Raw genomic sequence first — 12,646 nt, 5'->3', positions numbered from 1 at the left:
GAGTTCAAGTAAGTACGTCAACTGAGTTTAGTAAAGATATATCGATTTTTGCTCAAGTTATCGTGTTAACGGCCGAGCGGAAGGACAGACGGTCGACTGAGTATAAAAAATGGGCGTGGCTTCAACCGATTTCGCCCTTTTTCACAGAAAATAGTTATCGTCCTAGAATCTAAGCCTCTACCAAATTTCACAAGGATTGGTAAATTTTCGTTCCACTTATGGCATTAAAAGTGTCCTAGACAAATTAAATGAAAAAGGGCGGAGCCACGCCAGGAATCTACATACCAAATTTCATCAAGATACCTCAAAATTTACTCAAGTTATCGTGCTAACGGACAGACGGACGGACGGACGGACATGGCTCAATCGAATTTTTTTTCGATACTGATGATTTTGATATATGGAAGTCTATATCTATCTCGATTCCTTTATACCTGTACAACCAACCGTTATCCATTCCAAGTTAATATACTCTGTGAGCTCTGCTCAACGGAGTATAAAAATGATTCACCGAATGTGCTGCTAAGCGCAAAACTCGAGAACGATTGAACAGACTTCGCTTATCCGTTTGCAGAGATATTCCCTGAAGAACGAGGCTGGTTCTTACGGAGAGAAAAGTGGACCCGGGAAGTGGACCAGTTACTGACTTTTTCTAAATAAAATAGTGTACGGCGCGATTTGTTTGAAATTTGGTATCTTATATATTATTTCTAATTGCTGGTTTTACGTGCAGGTCCCTTTTTCGCTCTTATTTAGAATCCAAATCTATAAATAAACTTTTAGTTGCAAGGATGGATATTCGTGCTATTAGCGAGCTTTGGGCATTATTGGTCGTAGTGATTTTGTTTAGTTAAATTTTATTAAAATAATTTGTTAAAAATAAACGATTGTTAGCACACAAGGAAATATATTTGTACTATGGCCCTATTGTGAATATTTGATTAGAACTAACACTGCATTACCGGCAGTTGCTAACATTCACCAGATCAAATACCTGTTTACTGGTAGAGTAATAACATCGCAGGGAGGAATATTATAGGCCAGGAGAATATGTCCATTATCTATCTTAATCTTGTTTATAAAAATGAAAGCGATTTTGAAAATTACGTTAGTTTTATACAGTATTGTAAAGATTTATACAAACTAAAATATTGAAGAAGGGGAATGAAAGAGGGAGTTGTGGTAGGAGTGGGACTAGGACTAGAAGTGAGAATGAGTGGGATTAGGATCGGAGGTGGGATTGGTGAGTGGGAGGCAGTCAAATGGAGGAGAGAGTAGAAAAAGAATGGGACAGATAGTGAAGACGAAAAGCGAGACTCGATTTTCAAATACATGTAAAACAGTTTATAAATTTTGATGCCGATTGAAAACAGTTAAGTGGTGTCGCTACTGTGTTTGATTTCCGATTATCCCATCGCATGAAATCTGAGCGATGACCTCTGCGCAATACTGCGAAATGGCTCCCAAATGTATTTGCTATATCTTAGTCGTAGTATGCTCGCCTAAACCGCTGAGACTGATTAAACCCGTAAATTTGAAATTTGATTTTTTCGAGGAACACCTTAATAATCAAGAAATTATATGGAATAGCGTTACCTTTTGTCGAATTTTTCTTGCATTTGATGTACAGTTTTGATGATTATTTTATTCGGTTTATTATCTTCAAGATTATTCAAGTACCTGAAAAGAAAAGTACATATAAATTTAAATTGTTTATGGACATGTGTGAGAGAGAAAATGAAATAAAGGGAATAGTGGAGGGTTTTAGAATTACTTAATGATCTCCTTCAAGATTTTAACACGATCTTTTCAGAACGTAGTCAAGTCCCTTTACTGATCAGCTTAGGACTTGTTTGAAGTGTTGGCGTAATCTGTTTGATTAAAAACCCATAACTCGTCTATAAAAAAAAAACGATAACAAAGTTTCGATATCAAATCGACAAGTAGCCGACAACAAATCGTCATCTGTTTGATGGTTGTATAGCATAATCCCTGCTTACAAAGTGCCGATAGAGAAAAACCGGAAGCAAAAATCTCTGCGATTAGAAAAAGTTTGACAACTATTTTTTTGCGAGTTTTCTGAGTCATTAAATACAGAGATATTTGATTTCGCTCGAAAATTCTTCCATATGGGCCACAGTGCAAAAATACGAGAATACATGTATTAGTGTGTGTGTTGACTTTTAACATATCTAATAAGGGGCGCAAAATTGCACTACGAGCAATCTTCTCTATTGTGGCCTTGCGTATTTGCTGAGTAGACATTTTCCATTTTCCTTATTTTACCAAGATAGCCTTTTTATTGTAGACGTAATCTTTAATATCAGCAATACTTGTGCACTCTCATGACAGCTATGCAATTTCAAGTAAAAAGAATACAACAAAAAAAAAAGATATCATACCCATCATTTTCACCATCAGGTTATTGCAAATTTCCAATCTAACAAATCGGATTACAATTGCATTCACATTCAAATGCGCAAATTTACCTGCGACGCCTAAAAGTAGGCAAAACAAATGCTCCTACATTTCTGAAAATTGAAAGCAAGCTGTGGAAAATCATAAGAAATTGAGCGGTGTGTCAAGTGCAGAGAAGATAATTTACAGCAAGAAAAAGAAGAAAAAGAGAAAAATATATAATAAATAGTATGAAGAAAAGGATGCAAGCAAAATAAACATATCAAAGTAATAAATTGACCAGCAAGTCGTGTAGAAGTTGCAGACAAAAGTCTGGCAAATAAAAAAAACAAGAATATGAAGCACAAAATACCATTCTTTTTATTTTAAAACAATAACAACAAATACAATTTTCAATCAGTTTTATAGAGCACAATTACGAACAATCACTTACAATGCAACTGACAAGATGACAATGTGTGCAAGCGTTGATTTCACTGAAACAGGAAATAGAACACATACATATGCACATGCATGACTGAGATACTAAACAAGTTTCTATATAGATACATGAATGCATATACGTACAATGGCAACTGTATGTCCTTGATTGGTTTTACTTATACACTGAAAGAAATGGTGCTAGTAAAATAAAAAAAATCGGTTCTGTTGTTCTTGACTTAACGGAGATTCGGTGAAATTGATCGAATTATGGTTAATTCGACCGAGTTCTTTGTCAAACGAAAAAATTAGTTTAGTCATTTCAAAAGAAGAGAAACTGTCGCTCTTAAGTTAACAAAATTCTCTAAAATTGACAGATTCCTGGACAATCTGACTGATTTTTCTGTTTACACAACTGACCTCACTGGTCATTTCAACAGCGATCAACAGCGATCAGCAGTCAATACATGAGCAAATTTCAAAGAGAATTTTACGCTCACTGCGCTCTCTACTTTGTCCTTATGATGATGTTGCCATTTGTTTAAAAAAAATACCAAAATAAGAAAAACAACAAATCAAAAAACACACAAAATGGGGAGAACAACAAAAAACTAGTTTTCCAGTTATCAATACAAAACGAAAAAACCTTTTTTGAATTTACTGTTCAAAAAATTATGAGATATCGGGTACAATTTTGCAACTTCTCCTCCAAGCGAAATACAAAATATTGCCCTCTTGTTGCAAAAGTTTTGTTTGAACGAACAGAATTTTTCCAAAGTGAGTAACATTTTGTTCAGTTTTTACGAATTTCCACTCACGCGAAAGAATTTAATAAGATAATAAAAAACATCCCTTTTTAATGTTGATGTTTCCGACAACATAGAAGTTTGAGCTGTTTTGTAATCGTTTCAACTTAAAGTGTTACGAAAATTAAACTTGCCGAATTACATGTACAGTTACTCCAGTGGTGAATTACCTTCTAGCGATTTGATTCTTTACTTTTCTATAACTTACAATTTCTCTATTTAAAATGTTATGTCAAACATTTATACAAGTTTTGTTCGAAACAATGAAGTGTGGCAACTTTATGCGAGAGAAGAAATTGAGAATGAGCTGAGCTGCAACCGAAAGAATTCAGAATCAGTTTTGTGACTACTATTTTAATTTCTATTTGCAAAGCGAAGTTCAAAACTATAAACTAAATAAATTATAAAATATAAAATTTGGTGAAAGTGTGTTTAATAAAACAAAATAATAAAATGTATAATGTGTGCCCGCATGTTTGATGTAAGCCGAATTGACGTTCGGTTAGTAAGTGCCACCATGGTGTGATGGTAGCGTGCTCCGCCTGCCACACCGTGTGCCCTGGGTTCAACTCCCGGGCAAAGCAACATCAAAATTTTAGAAATAAGATTTTTCAATTAGAAGAAAATTTTTCTAAGCGGGTTCGCCCCTCGGCAGTGTTTGGCAAGGGCTCCGGGTGTATTTCTGCCATGAAAAGCTCTCAGTGAAAACTCATCTGCCTCACAGATGCCGTTCGGAGTCGGCATAAAACATGTAGGTGCCGTCCGGCCAATTTGTAGGGAAAATGAAGAGAGCACGACGCAAATTGGAAGAGAAACTCGGCCTTAGATCTCTTCGGAGGTTATCGCGCCTTACATTTATTTATTTATATGGCAACATAGGTACTTTCGACAAAGCTGTCGCAACAACTTTTTTTTGTTCATTTGACTACTAAAACGATCAATTACGAATCAACGATTTGTGCGCAGTTGATTCAACGTCTTTATGCGATGGATACAAATTAATAGAAATTTCGGTTAATTGACCCGTATTTCGGTTGATTTTACTAGGATTTTCTTTCAGTGTATGTAAAACAAAAAGAAAAACCAAAATAAAAATAAATACGGCAATGCAGTATAACACAAACAACTCCTAAAACCAAGTATTGCATATACTGTAGAACAAGCAGGAGGGCTATCACACATACAGCATAGTTTAAAGCACCGAAAATATACTTTAGGCGCAATTGAAGACGTCCTTAAAAGCGTAGAAAAAGCACAGCAAGGTAATGCTCCAACGACTTTCCCTCCCTGCAACCTTATAAGTAATAAATTCTTTCTTCAGCGCGCGATTGGCAGACATGCTGGTCGACTCAGAGTAGTGGCTACAAGTACCTACAGCGCGTCATCAGAAGCTATCTCCGTTATATATCAAACCTCAAAGGGTCCCTGAAATTCACATGCGGAGCAGCAAATGAATCCGAAACCGAAAGCGATGATGACGGAATTAATGTACCTACACCCTCATCCTTATGTCAAAAAACCTATAACCACATTGAAAAAAAAAAAACATGACAGCAGGAACTAAAGGACTGCCTGCGGAGCTATACATTTACGGTGACGAAGAGTTTATAAGGCGCGAGCAAAAACTTCTATGTCAAGTATGGTCGGACGAGTACGAGTGCCCGATGAATGGTATCGTAAAGTTCTTTGCACAGTCCTCAAGAAGGGGAATGCTGCAAACTGCGCCAACTGTCACGTAATCAGCATACTTAGTGTCGATATAAGGAACTGTGAAGCATATTAATCGAAAATTGAAGCTCATTGTAAATTGACACTTGGGACCTTATCAGTGCGGCATCAGACCTGATAAGTCGGGAATTTACCATATTTTTATTGTGCGCTAAATCTTGGAAAAAAACCTGTGAAAAAAATTTACTCACATGCCCCTTCTTCGTCGCTTTTAAAGTCGCCTGCGACAGCACGAAAATAAGCTGCCTGTATCCATCACATCGAGTTGGAGGGCTTAGAATATACCCATGGCAGGTATGCCTGTCGACTAAAATACCCAATTAATTCAGGAGTTGTGTAGTGCAACCCTTTATAAAGGTTGCCAGCACAATTTAAGGCTTTCTTAACACAATTGTAAATCTCACCTACCCGTGGTGAATCCTGTTTCTTAACAGCCCAGGCGCTAGCTACAACAAGTCTATATCGGGCAAAGGACTATCAACGTCGACAAAACTACTCAAAATTCTCGGGGAGTGTCAATAACAACAACAACCACAAGCCGCATATATGCCAGTATGTCTGAATTTGGTCTCACCGCAAAGCTTGTACGGCTACGCAAAATGACATTGTGCAACACCATCAGTTCAATCCAAACTAAGAAGGACCTCTCCGAGCCATTTAAGACAAAACGCTGCTTCATGCCAATTAATACTACTTTGGACTAGGTAGGCAATTGAAAAGTGGTATACTCTTTCGGCAAACGAGAATCATGATCTAAGTCACTTATCGTACATGCCCTGCTATATAGTGCAGAAGCATGGACCATGGCAATATCAAGTGAGACGGCAATAGGAATGTTAGAGAGCAAAGTTCTTCGAAAGATCTACATACCTCTATGCGTTGGCGATGGCGAGTACCGACACAAGTTTAATGATGAGCTGTACGAGCTTGATGCAGACACCAACATAGAAAAGCGATTTAAAACACAGCGAATAACGATGATTTTCCGGTCAAGCAGACATTCTTATCGGAACCCGTCTACCAAAACAGAGGTAAGGTGCGGCCCCCACTCCGCAAGAAGGAACGGGGGGAAAATGTTTAAATGTCGCTTGTGTATTACCACTTGGCGCCAGCAAGTACAGCGAAGAAGCGACTGGCGCGGCTTGTTGGACGGCCATAGCCATTTAAACGGTTAAAAATATATATGCGTTTTTGTACGCTTCGCCTTCATAGTAGCATACTTTCAGGTAGACTTTCTTAAATTGTGATTAGAATTGTAAAATAGATGAAGTAGTTGACATAATTCTTTTTAGTTAAATGCTTTGTTTTGGTAGTTTAAGGCAATTTTCTTTCCGAACATCTATGGTACGGTGAACGCGCTTTCGTGCATGTTATGAACTGACAATCGCTTCTAAAAGTAGACTTCAAACTTGTGATAAACCTTTTTATGGAGAAAATAACGCAACCATAAAATAGTTCATAGACGAATCTCTCAACTCCAAAAGGGAGTATTCTATAAAATTAAACGAGATTTGCATAGAAAATAAATGCACTTTTAAATTTTACATATGATTGAGTAATAATGAGAAGTTTTCGGGAAGAAAAAGCGCAGTAAATGTAGCAAAAAAACCTGCGCTTAGCACTTTTGGGCGCTAATATCACGAAAACTGGAAAGGATTTAAGAAAACTTACGCAGGATGCAGATTCAAATTTCATTAGCTGATTTCTGGGTCTAAAATTTATCGGCTTGTGAAACAGCTGGAGTAAAGACTTCGTTTTGCTTTGCGGTTGTGTCCTTTTCTCTAACCGCATCAAGTATTTCGTGTTAGTAATTTCGACTGTCTATAGAACTAGAATGTATGCATAAGCATTCAGTTTTTCTTAGTTGAGAATTTTTTTTGTTGAAAATTCACATTCTTTACGAATAATTAAATGTATTTCTGTATTGAAACTAGTTTGGCCTCTCCATTATTACATTACTTTCAGCTGCTTTTTACTCATTTTTATTTCATCCCTCTGCCGGCTCAAGCGCAATCTCTACACCCTTACCATGTATAACTTAAGTGTCAACCATAAATAATCTAATCTTGGCAATTTAGCTAGACGCTAATATGTAGTGATATTTAAAGCCGCAACCAAATATTATATTCACTTGGATATGCCATCTTATGCATGCTTTATAGAAACATCCCAGAAAAGCAGCATTTTAGGCGCTTAGTATGCACAGTAATGATACGATGGCAAATTAGAATTTATGGCCATACTGAGTGGCAGGGGAATCAAATGAAAGAATGGCAGGAAGACAATGTGAAGAATGAATGTAAGAATCGGATCAAAAAAAGTGCTAAGTTGTGCTAAAATAGTAGTAGTAAAAATTCTGTAGCTGTAAGCTTTAAAGCTCTGTCTCAATGAGCTTTATTTCGAGCTTTGCTGTCTACCTGATTTTCAACTCATTCGTTATCTTTTTAAATGAAAAACCTGAAAAAGTGGGTGAGCTTCAACAGCATATTCAGTGATATGCTTTGTAGGAACAAGACACCCATTCAATCCTAAGATAATCTGGACGACCGGATAAGGTCTCTGAAAGAAAGCTTTCAGGTATCGTAAAAGTAGTTCATCTGATCTAAAGAAGCTAGAAAGACTTTTTCTTCATTAGGGGATGACCACCTTGGCGATCTAAGGATGTATATCAGGAAGGTTTACAACGAATGCCATTCAATAGGTGACCTTTAAGATTAAGGGGCGATCCTCTTGGTAATCCACAGAGAATGCATTACATGAGGTGGTGTTACTGGATAAAAGCTTGGAAGGTGCTTTCAAAAACACGTAATAAAGAGTTGGAGCTCGTTCCCTTTTCTAAACCGATAGATATCAGCCGAGCTATGGTGAGCGGAAATTTGTAAGCAAATATTAGATGCACACCACAAGGTGTGGGTAGAGATGTAGAGTCAGGCTCAGTCCGGAGAATACCGATCTGCTATTCTTGACAAGTAAGTAAACACGATTATGAAGAGCTCGGTAAGGGGTGAGGACTCTCTTAGTGGTTTGATCAATGCTGACCTATGTCTTTAGTGTGTTTGAAAGCTCTTAGTAGAAACTAAAATCTCAACTGTCAACAAATGCCTCAGCACACCGCGTACGTCGAAGGCACCATAGTTTGTCGCACCTGTCACATTTCGGCTTGATACTCCATCTTAAACCCTTAAACCAGTTTTCGACAGAATCACCTAGATGCACAAACCTTGTACGTCGATAAAAACCAAAATGGCAGATCATTATCCTTATTATCTCCACAAACTACAGTTTGAGATAGCTTTAACACTATTGTTCCTAGTAGAAATGCTTGGGAGAGGATTATGGTTCCTGCTAGGTTAGGTTGAACTGGCCGGTCAATGAAGACCTCATATCGAATGTTTGTTTCCATAGTGTTATCCAGAATTTGTTTAACATCCAAATATTAAAAACCAAAACTGATACCAGGACTTATGTTATAAAATACATAGCTCTGTCCTATTGGGGAATAATAAAAGTTTTCTAGAACAGCTTAGTAGCTAACTTGAGATGTGGAAACTCTATTGGTACAAGTAGATGGAGCATTGAGCTGGCGAGCGCAGGACACGAACACAGGACGTAGCCAACCGTTTTTTTCTGCAGATGCCACCTGCAACATCTGATATTACTGACGAGGTTCATGCTAATCACAGCATACAAATCTTCACCAATGGCTTCAGTATGACCTCATGTGTAGGAGTTGGAATCATTTCGCATTCTCTACAGAGTTTTATATAATTTAAAATGCTACCTCACGATTTGGCAAGTCTAAAAATCTTCCTAGGTATGGAGCATAACTGATCTATGATCAGACTATCCTCTCTGCCAGTAAAGCAGCAATAAAGGCGCTAGCTGCGCCATGCACTAGCTCAAACCCAGTACAGGTATGAAAGCAAATTCTGGCCTCATTAACCGACACTCTATAAATATTTGTTAGTTGGATTCCAGATCATACGAATCCTAGGAGATTAACCTAAACAAACTCCTTCTATTAGTCCACGGAAACGGCTATTCATAGCTTTATGGAAAATCGACGGACGTGGCTTTTCATAGCCTTATGGAAAAAATTTGAAAAGCTTTGGAGTCTAAAACTAAAGCACTCACTGAGCTTTCCATAGCAGGACACATCGCGTAGGCTATGATTGGCAGGCCTATAAGCCGGATTCGGTGGACGCTATCCGTACTGAATAGAAGAAAAATCAGCGTTGAACTGGGAGTGACAACCGGGTCAATTAAGGCCATTACAAAATGATTTTTAGGGGGTGTACTCCCTTCTCCCTTGTGAAACCTATTCTTAAAGGGTCTCCTACAGTTGCTGAAAGCTGAAAGAAAGACTTAGTAACCTGCATCAGAGAAATGCACGAGGAAACAATATCCAATCGCATGCAACAAGCACAGAGTTTCATAGATAGATGGTGTAATACCAAAGGAGAAGAAAACTATTCATGCCATAATTATTCATTTCTGGTACGTACGAGTTTTGGGTTTGCTGCCAGGCGGAAACATGGCATGCGCCAGACGTTTGGATTTAGCACAAGCTAGCTCACCGCACTGCGGTGTGGTTCTTGCGACCCTGAGGTATGCCAACTGCACCTTACAAGCAAAAATTAGATACTCCGAAAATCCACCTCGACCTTAGATGATCATTGGCCGTCACTCGTATCCCGCTTCTTTGGTAGACACTATCTATTGTTGTTGCTGTTGCCGACCCAGAAACGCAAGTTGATTAAATTGTGCCCTTAATACTCACGCTATCTGGCATCTATGAAAATAAGTTGATACCAATGTAATGCTTCCCCATTACTTTTGAGACAGAGGTCCATGCATTGGAAGTTTGCGGTAAAGTATGTCTACGAAGGGGCTTATTGTCGAGGGGTATCTTAATTATGTCAGACAGCTAGGCAGCCTTGTGTACCTTGCATTTTTACACAAAGGCACACACTAGAGAAACCATAAATAAGTGGAAAACAAAGTACAGACAACAATGGATTGAATACCAAGGGCGGAGATAGGCCACAATATTTTTACTCCCAAAAACGAGAGTATAAGGCAAACTCATCAATCCAAGCAGACACTGCTGTCTACGATATCACCTAGGTATATTTAATCTATATAGCACACACATCTGTCACTTCTGTGAGGTAGAGGATAAAACACCCGTTCACATTCTCTGCGAATGCGCCTCTCTGTCAAGGGAGAGCCTCTGACATTTAGTTGGCGTGACTCTTAATCCCTTAACCGATGTTGTATACTTTCAGTTCGGGTCTGTGTACGCCTGAGTGCCTCTTCTTAATTTCCTTGGATATTTTGCATACAAAAAAAGCTCCTTCAATTATTTTCTTTCTTTTTTTCATCTATAGGCTAACAAACTTATTCAAGTTTAGAGGCGACCCAATATTCTTTTTGTGATTTCAGCGCAAACTGGACCATTCTAGCTTAGCCAAATTAAATATTTTCACAAAGTTCGTTTATCCTTTGAGATGCTAACGCATATTGAGTATGGATTGTGCAATGATATCTAACATAAATTTATATGCAAATACCTATGTTATAATATGGAATCGTATATAAGTATAAACAGTGAGACCACCCTTGGGCGGACACTCATCGTCAGCTAGGATTTGTCCGCCTAGGGGGGGGGGGGGGCGTCCGATCAATAATTATTTAATATTTTGTTGTGCTTGTTTGATTTAGTACTAACAACTTTCTATTTTAAAGGAAAATTTTCGGTTGAGATCCTACAGTCGCAATAGAATTGGAAAGGTAAAGCAATGGCACCGAAATACCGAAATATACGATAAGCTGTACGAATATGGAATCAAACATAGGGCTGCAAAGTGTCAAAGATCACGGCATATCAAATTTTCAATTCTAGAAGCCGCTAAGGAGGTCAGCCCGTGGTACCTTCTATTATTTTTCAAGTGACGTAGTTATTTCATAACATAGGTCATGGTTGCTAAGAGGGCTCTTCAGTTTTGTCGTCAAATAAGCTTCTGGTAACTCCATGTATAGTTTATATAAGATCCTCAAGGACATGCCAGTTCAACCTTACCCAACTTCGGGCAATGTGGAAGCTTTAAATTTCGTTTACATTAAAAGCGACACTAAGTAGCCATAGTCTAAATGTTTAACTAAAAATTGGTTTTATTCGAGGATACCCTTTTTGCCATTGCCAAATACAGATGTCTGCAGCCAGTATGACCCCATTTGTTCTAGCAGAGGCAACATAACCAATTTGACTAGCACTTTTTCATGGCCCTATTAGCATGTCCTTTTATTAGGTCCCTTCAATGGATATTTCTCAAGATATTCAGCTTAAAATGCGAAGATTGTTGAGCAAAAGTATATATCAAACTCTGCAGTGTATGTCTGCAGTATGTAATAGGACCCCCTTATTGCAAGGTCACAAATGTGATATTTATTAAGGTCTTTAGTTGTTAAGTTTGATAAGACGCCATCTCTAACGGCATGCCAATGTTAAAAGAGCATATAATGAGTATAGACGGAGGTTGCCGCTGCAACAACGGGTTTGAGAGTTCTCATGCCTAGCGATACCCTGCAGAACTGTATGGACGTTTTTCAAATGTATAAGTTGATATTCATTCCAAAACTCTATCCTCTAACAAGGAGTTCGCGTCCGTCAAAGAGAGGTCTTTGATTGTGTTATGAAAACAGCTTTCAGTGTGAACCGATAAAAGGTTCGTGGCCGCACAGTAAGTATTTTTCAACCAATTTTTTAAGCAAATAACTGTGCGCTTCTGTCCAAGACAGCATCCGTCTAATGTAAAACAGTTTATTATTAAAATTGTACCTAAACCTTGATGTACGAAAAACTGTCCTGCAAAGGGAGGTGTCCTTCATGTTTCTCTGTATATTATTTTTCATAGAATATCCCAAAGCTCCACTATGTCTTACCTTGTTAGTGCAAGCTTCGTTAAGTAACAAATTTGCATATCTGAATGAAAAGCGAATTTTAAGGCAGAAGCAAAAGTAAGCACAAAATATGAAGATATTGATTCGATATTTTTTGGGTAACCTGCCGTCTTTATGCACACTCTTCAATGTCCTTTGAGATGTCAAGAGCTGATACACATCCAAAGCGTAAGTGGTTAAGTAAATTGCTTAAGTTAGCCTAATTTTGATTTTCGTTTTCATTTGTGAATGTCCTAACTTAAGACGCAGAAAGTAGCTTATTTCACTGCTTTATAACGAATTTAGTTCAAAAATAAAGAATACATTTTATT

At 37.9% G+C, this 12,646-nt stretch overlaps 1 protein-coding gene across 13 annotated transcripts in view; it reads right to left on the bottom strand.

Annotated features, from left to right (window-relative positions):
- tei (teiresias) overlaps positions 1 to 12,646 on the bottom strand; it is a 574,056-nt gene that overhangs the window by 471,884 nt on the left and 89,526 nt on the right. For 2 of the 13 annotated variants that reach the window (XM_067771850.1, XM_067771852.1), the window contains one exon: positions 1,597 to 1,680. The exons of the other annotated variants lie outside the window; for them this stretch is intronic. The gene's annotated coding sequence lies outside the window, so the exon portion shown is untranslated. The remainder of the gene's footprint in view (positions 1 to 1,596; positions 1,681 to 12,646) is intronic. 13 annotated transcript variants of the gene reach the window in all.

Source organism: Eurosta solidaginis, chromosome 3 (assembly GCF_040869045.1).
Source record: "Eurosta solidaginis isolate ZX-2024a chromosome 3, ASM4086904v1, whole genome shotgun sequence".
Lineage (NCBI taxonomy): Eukaryota > Metazoa > Arthropoda > Insecta > Diptera > Tephritidae > Eurosta > Eurosta solidaginis.
Note: the sequence above shows the minus strand (reverse complement) of the source record. Positions and strands in the feature narration are given on the sequence as shown.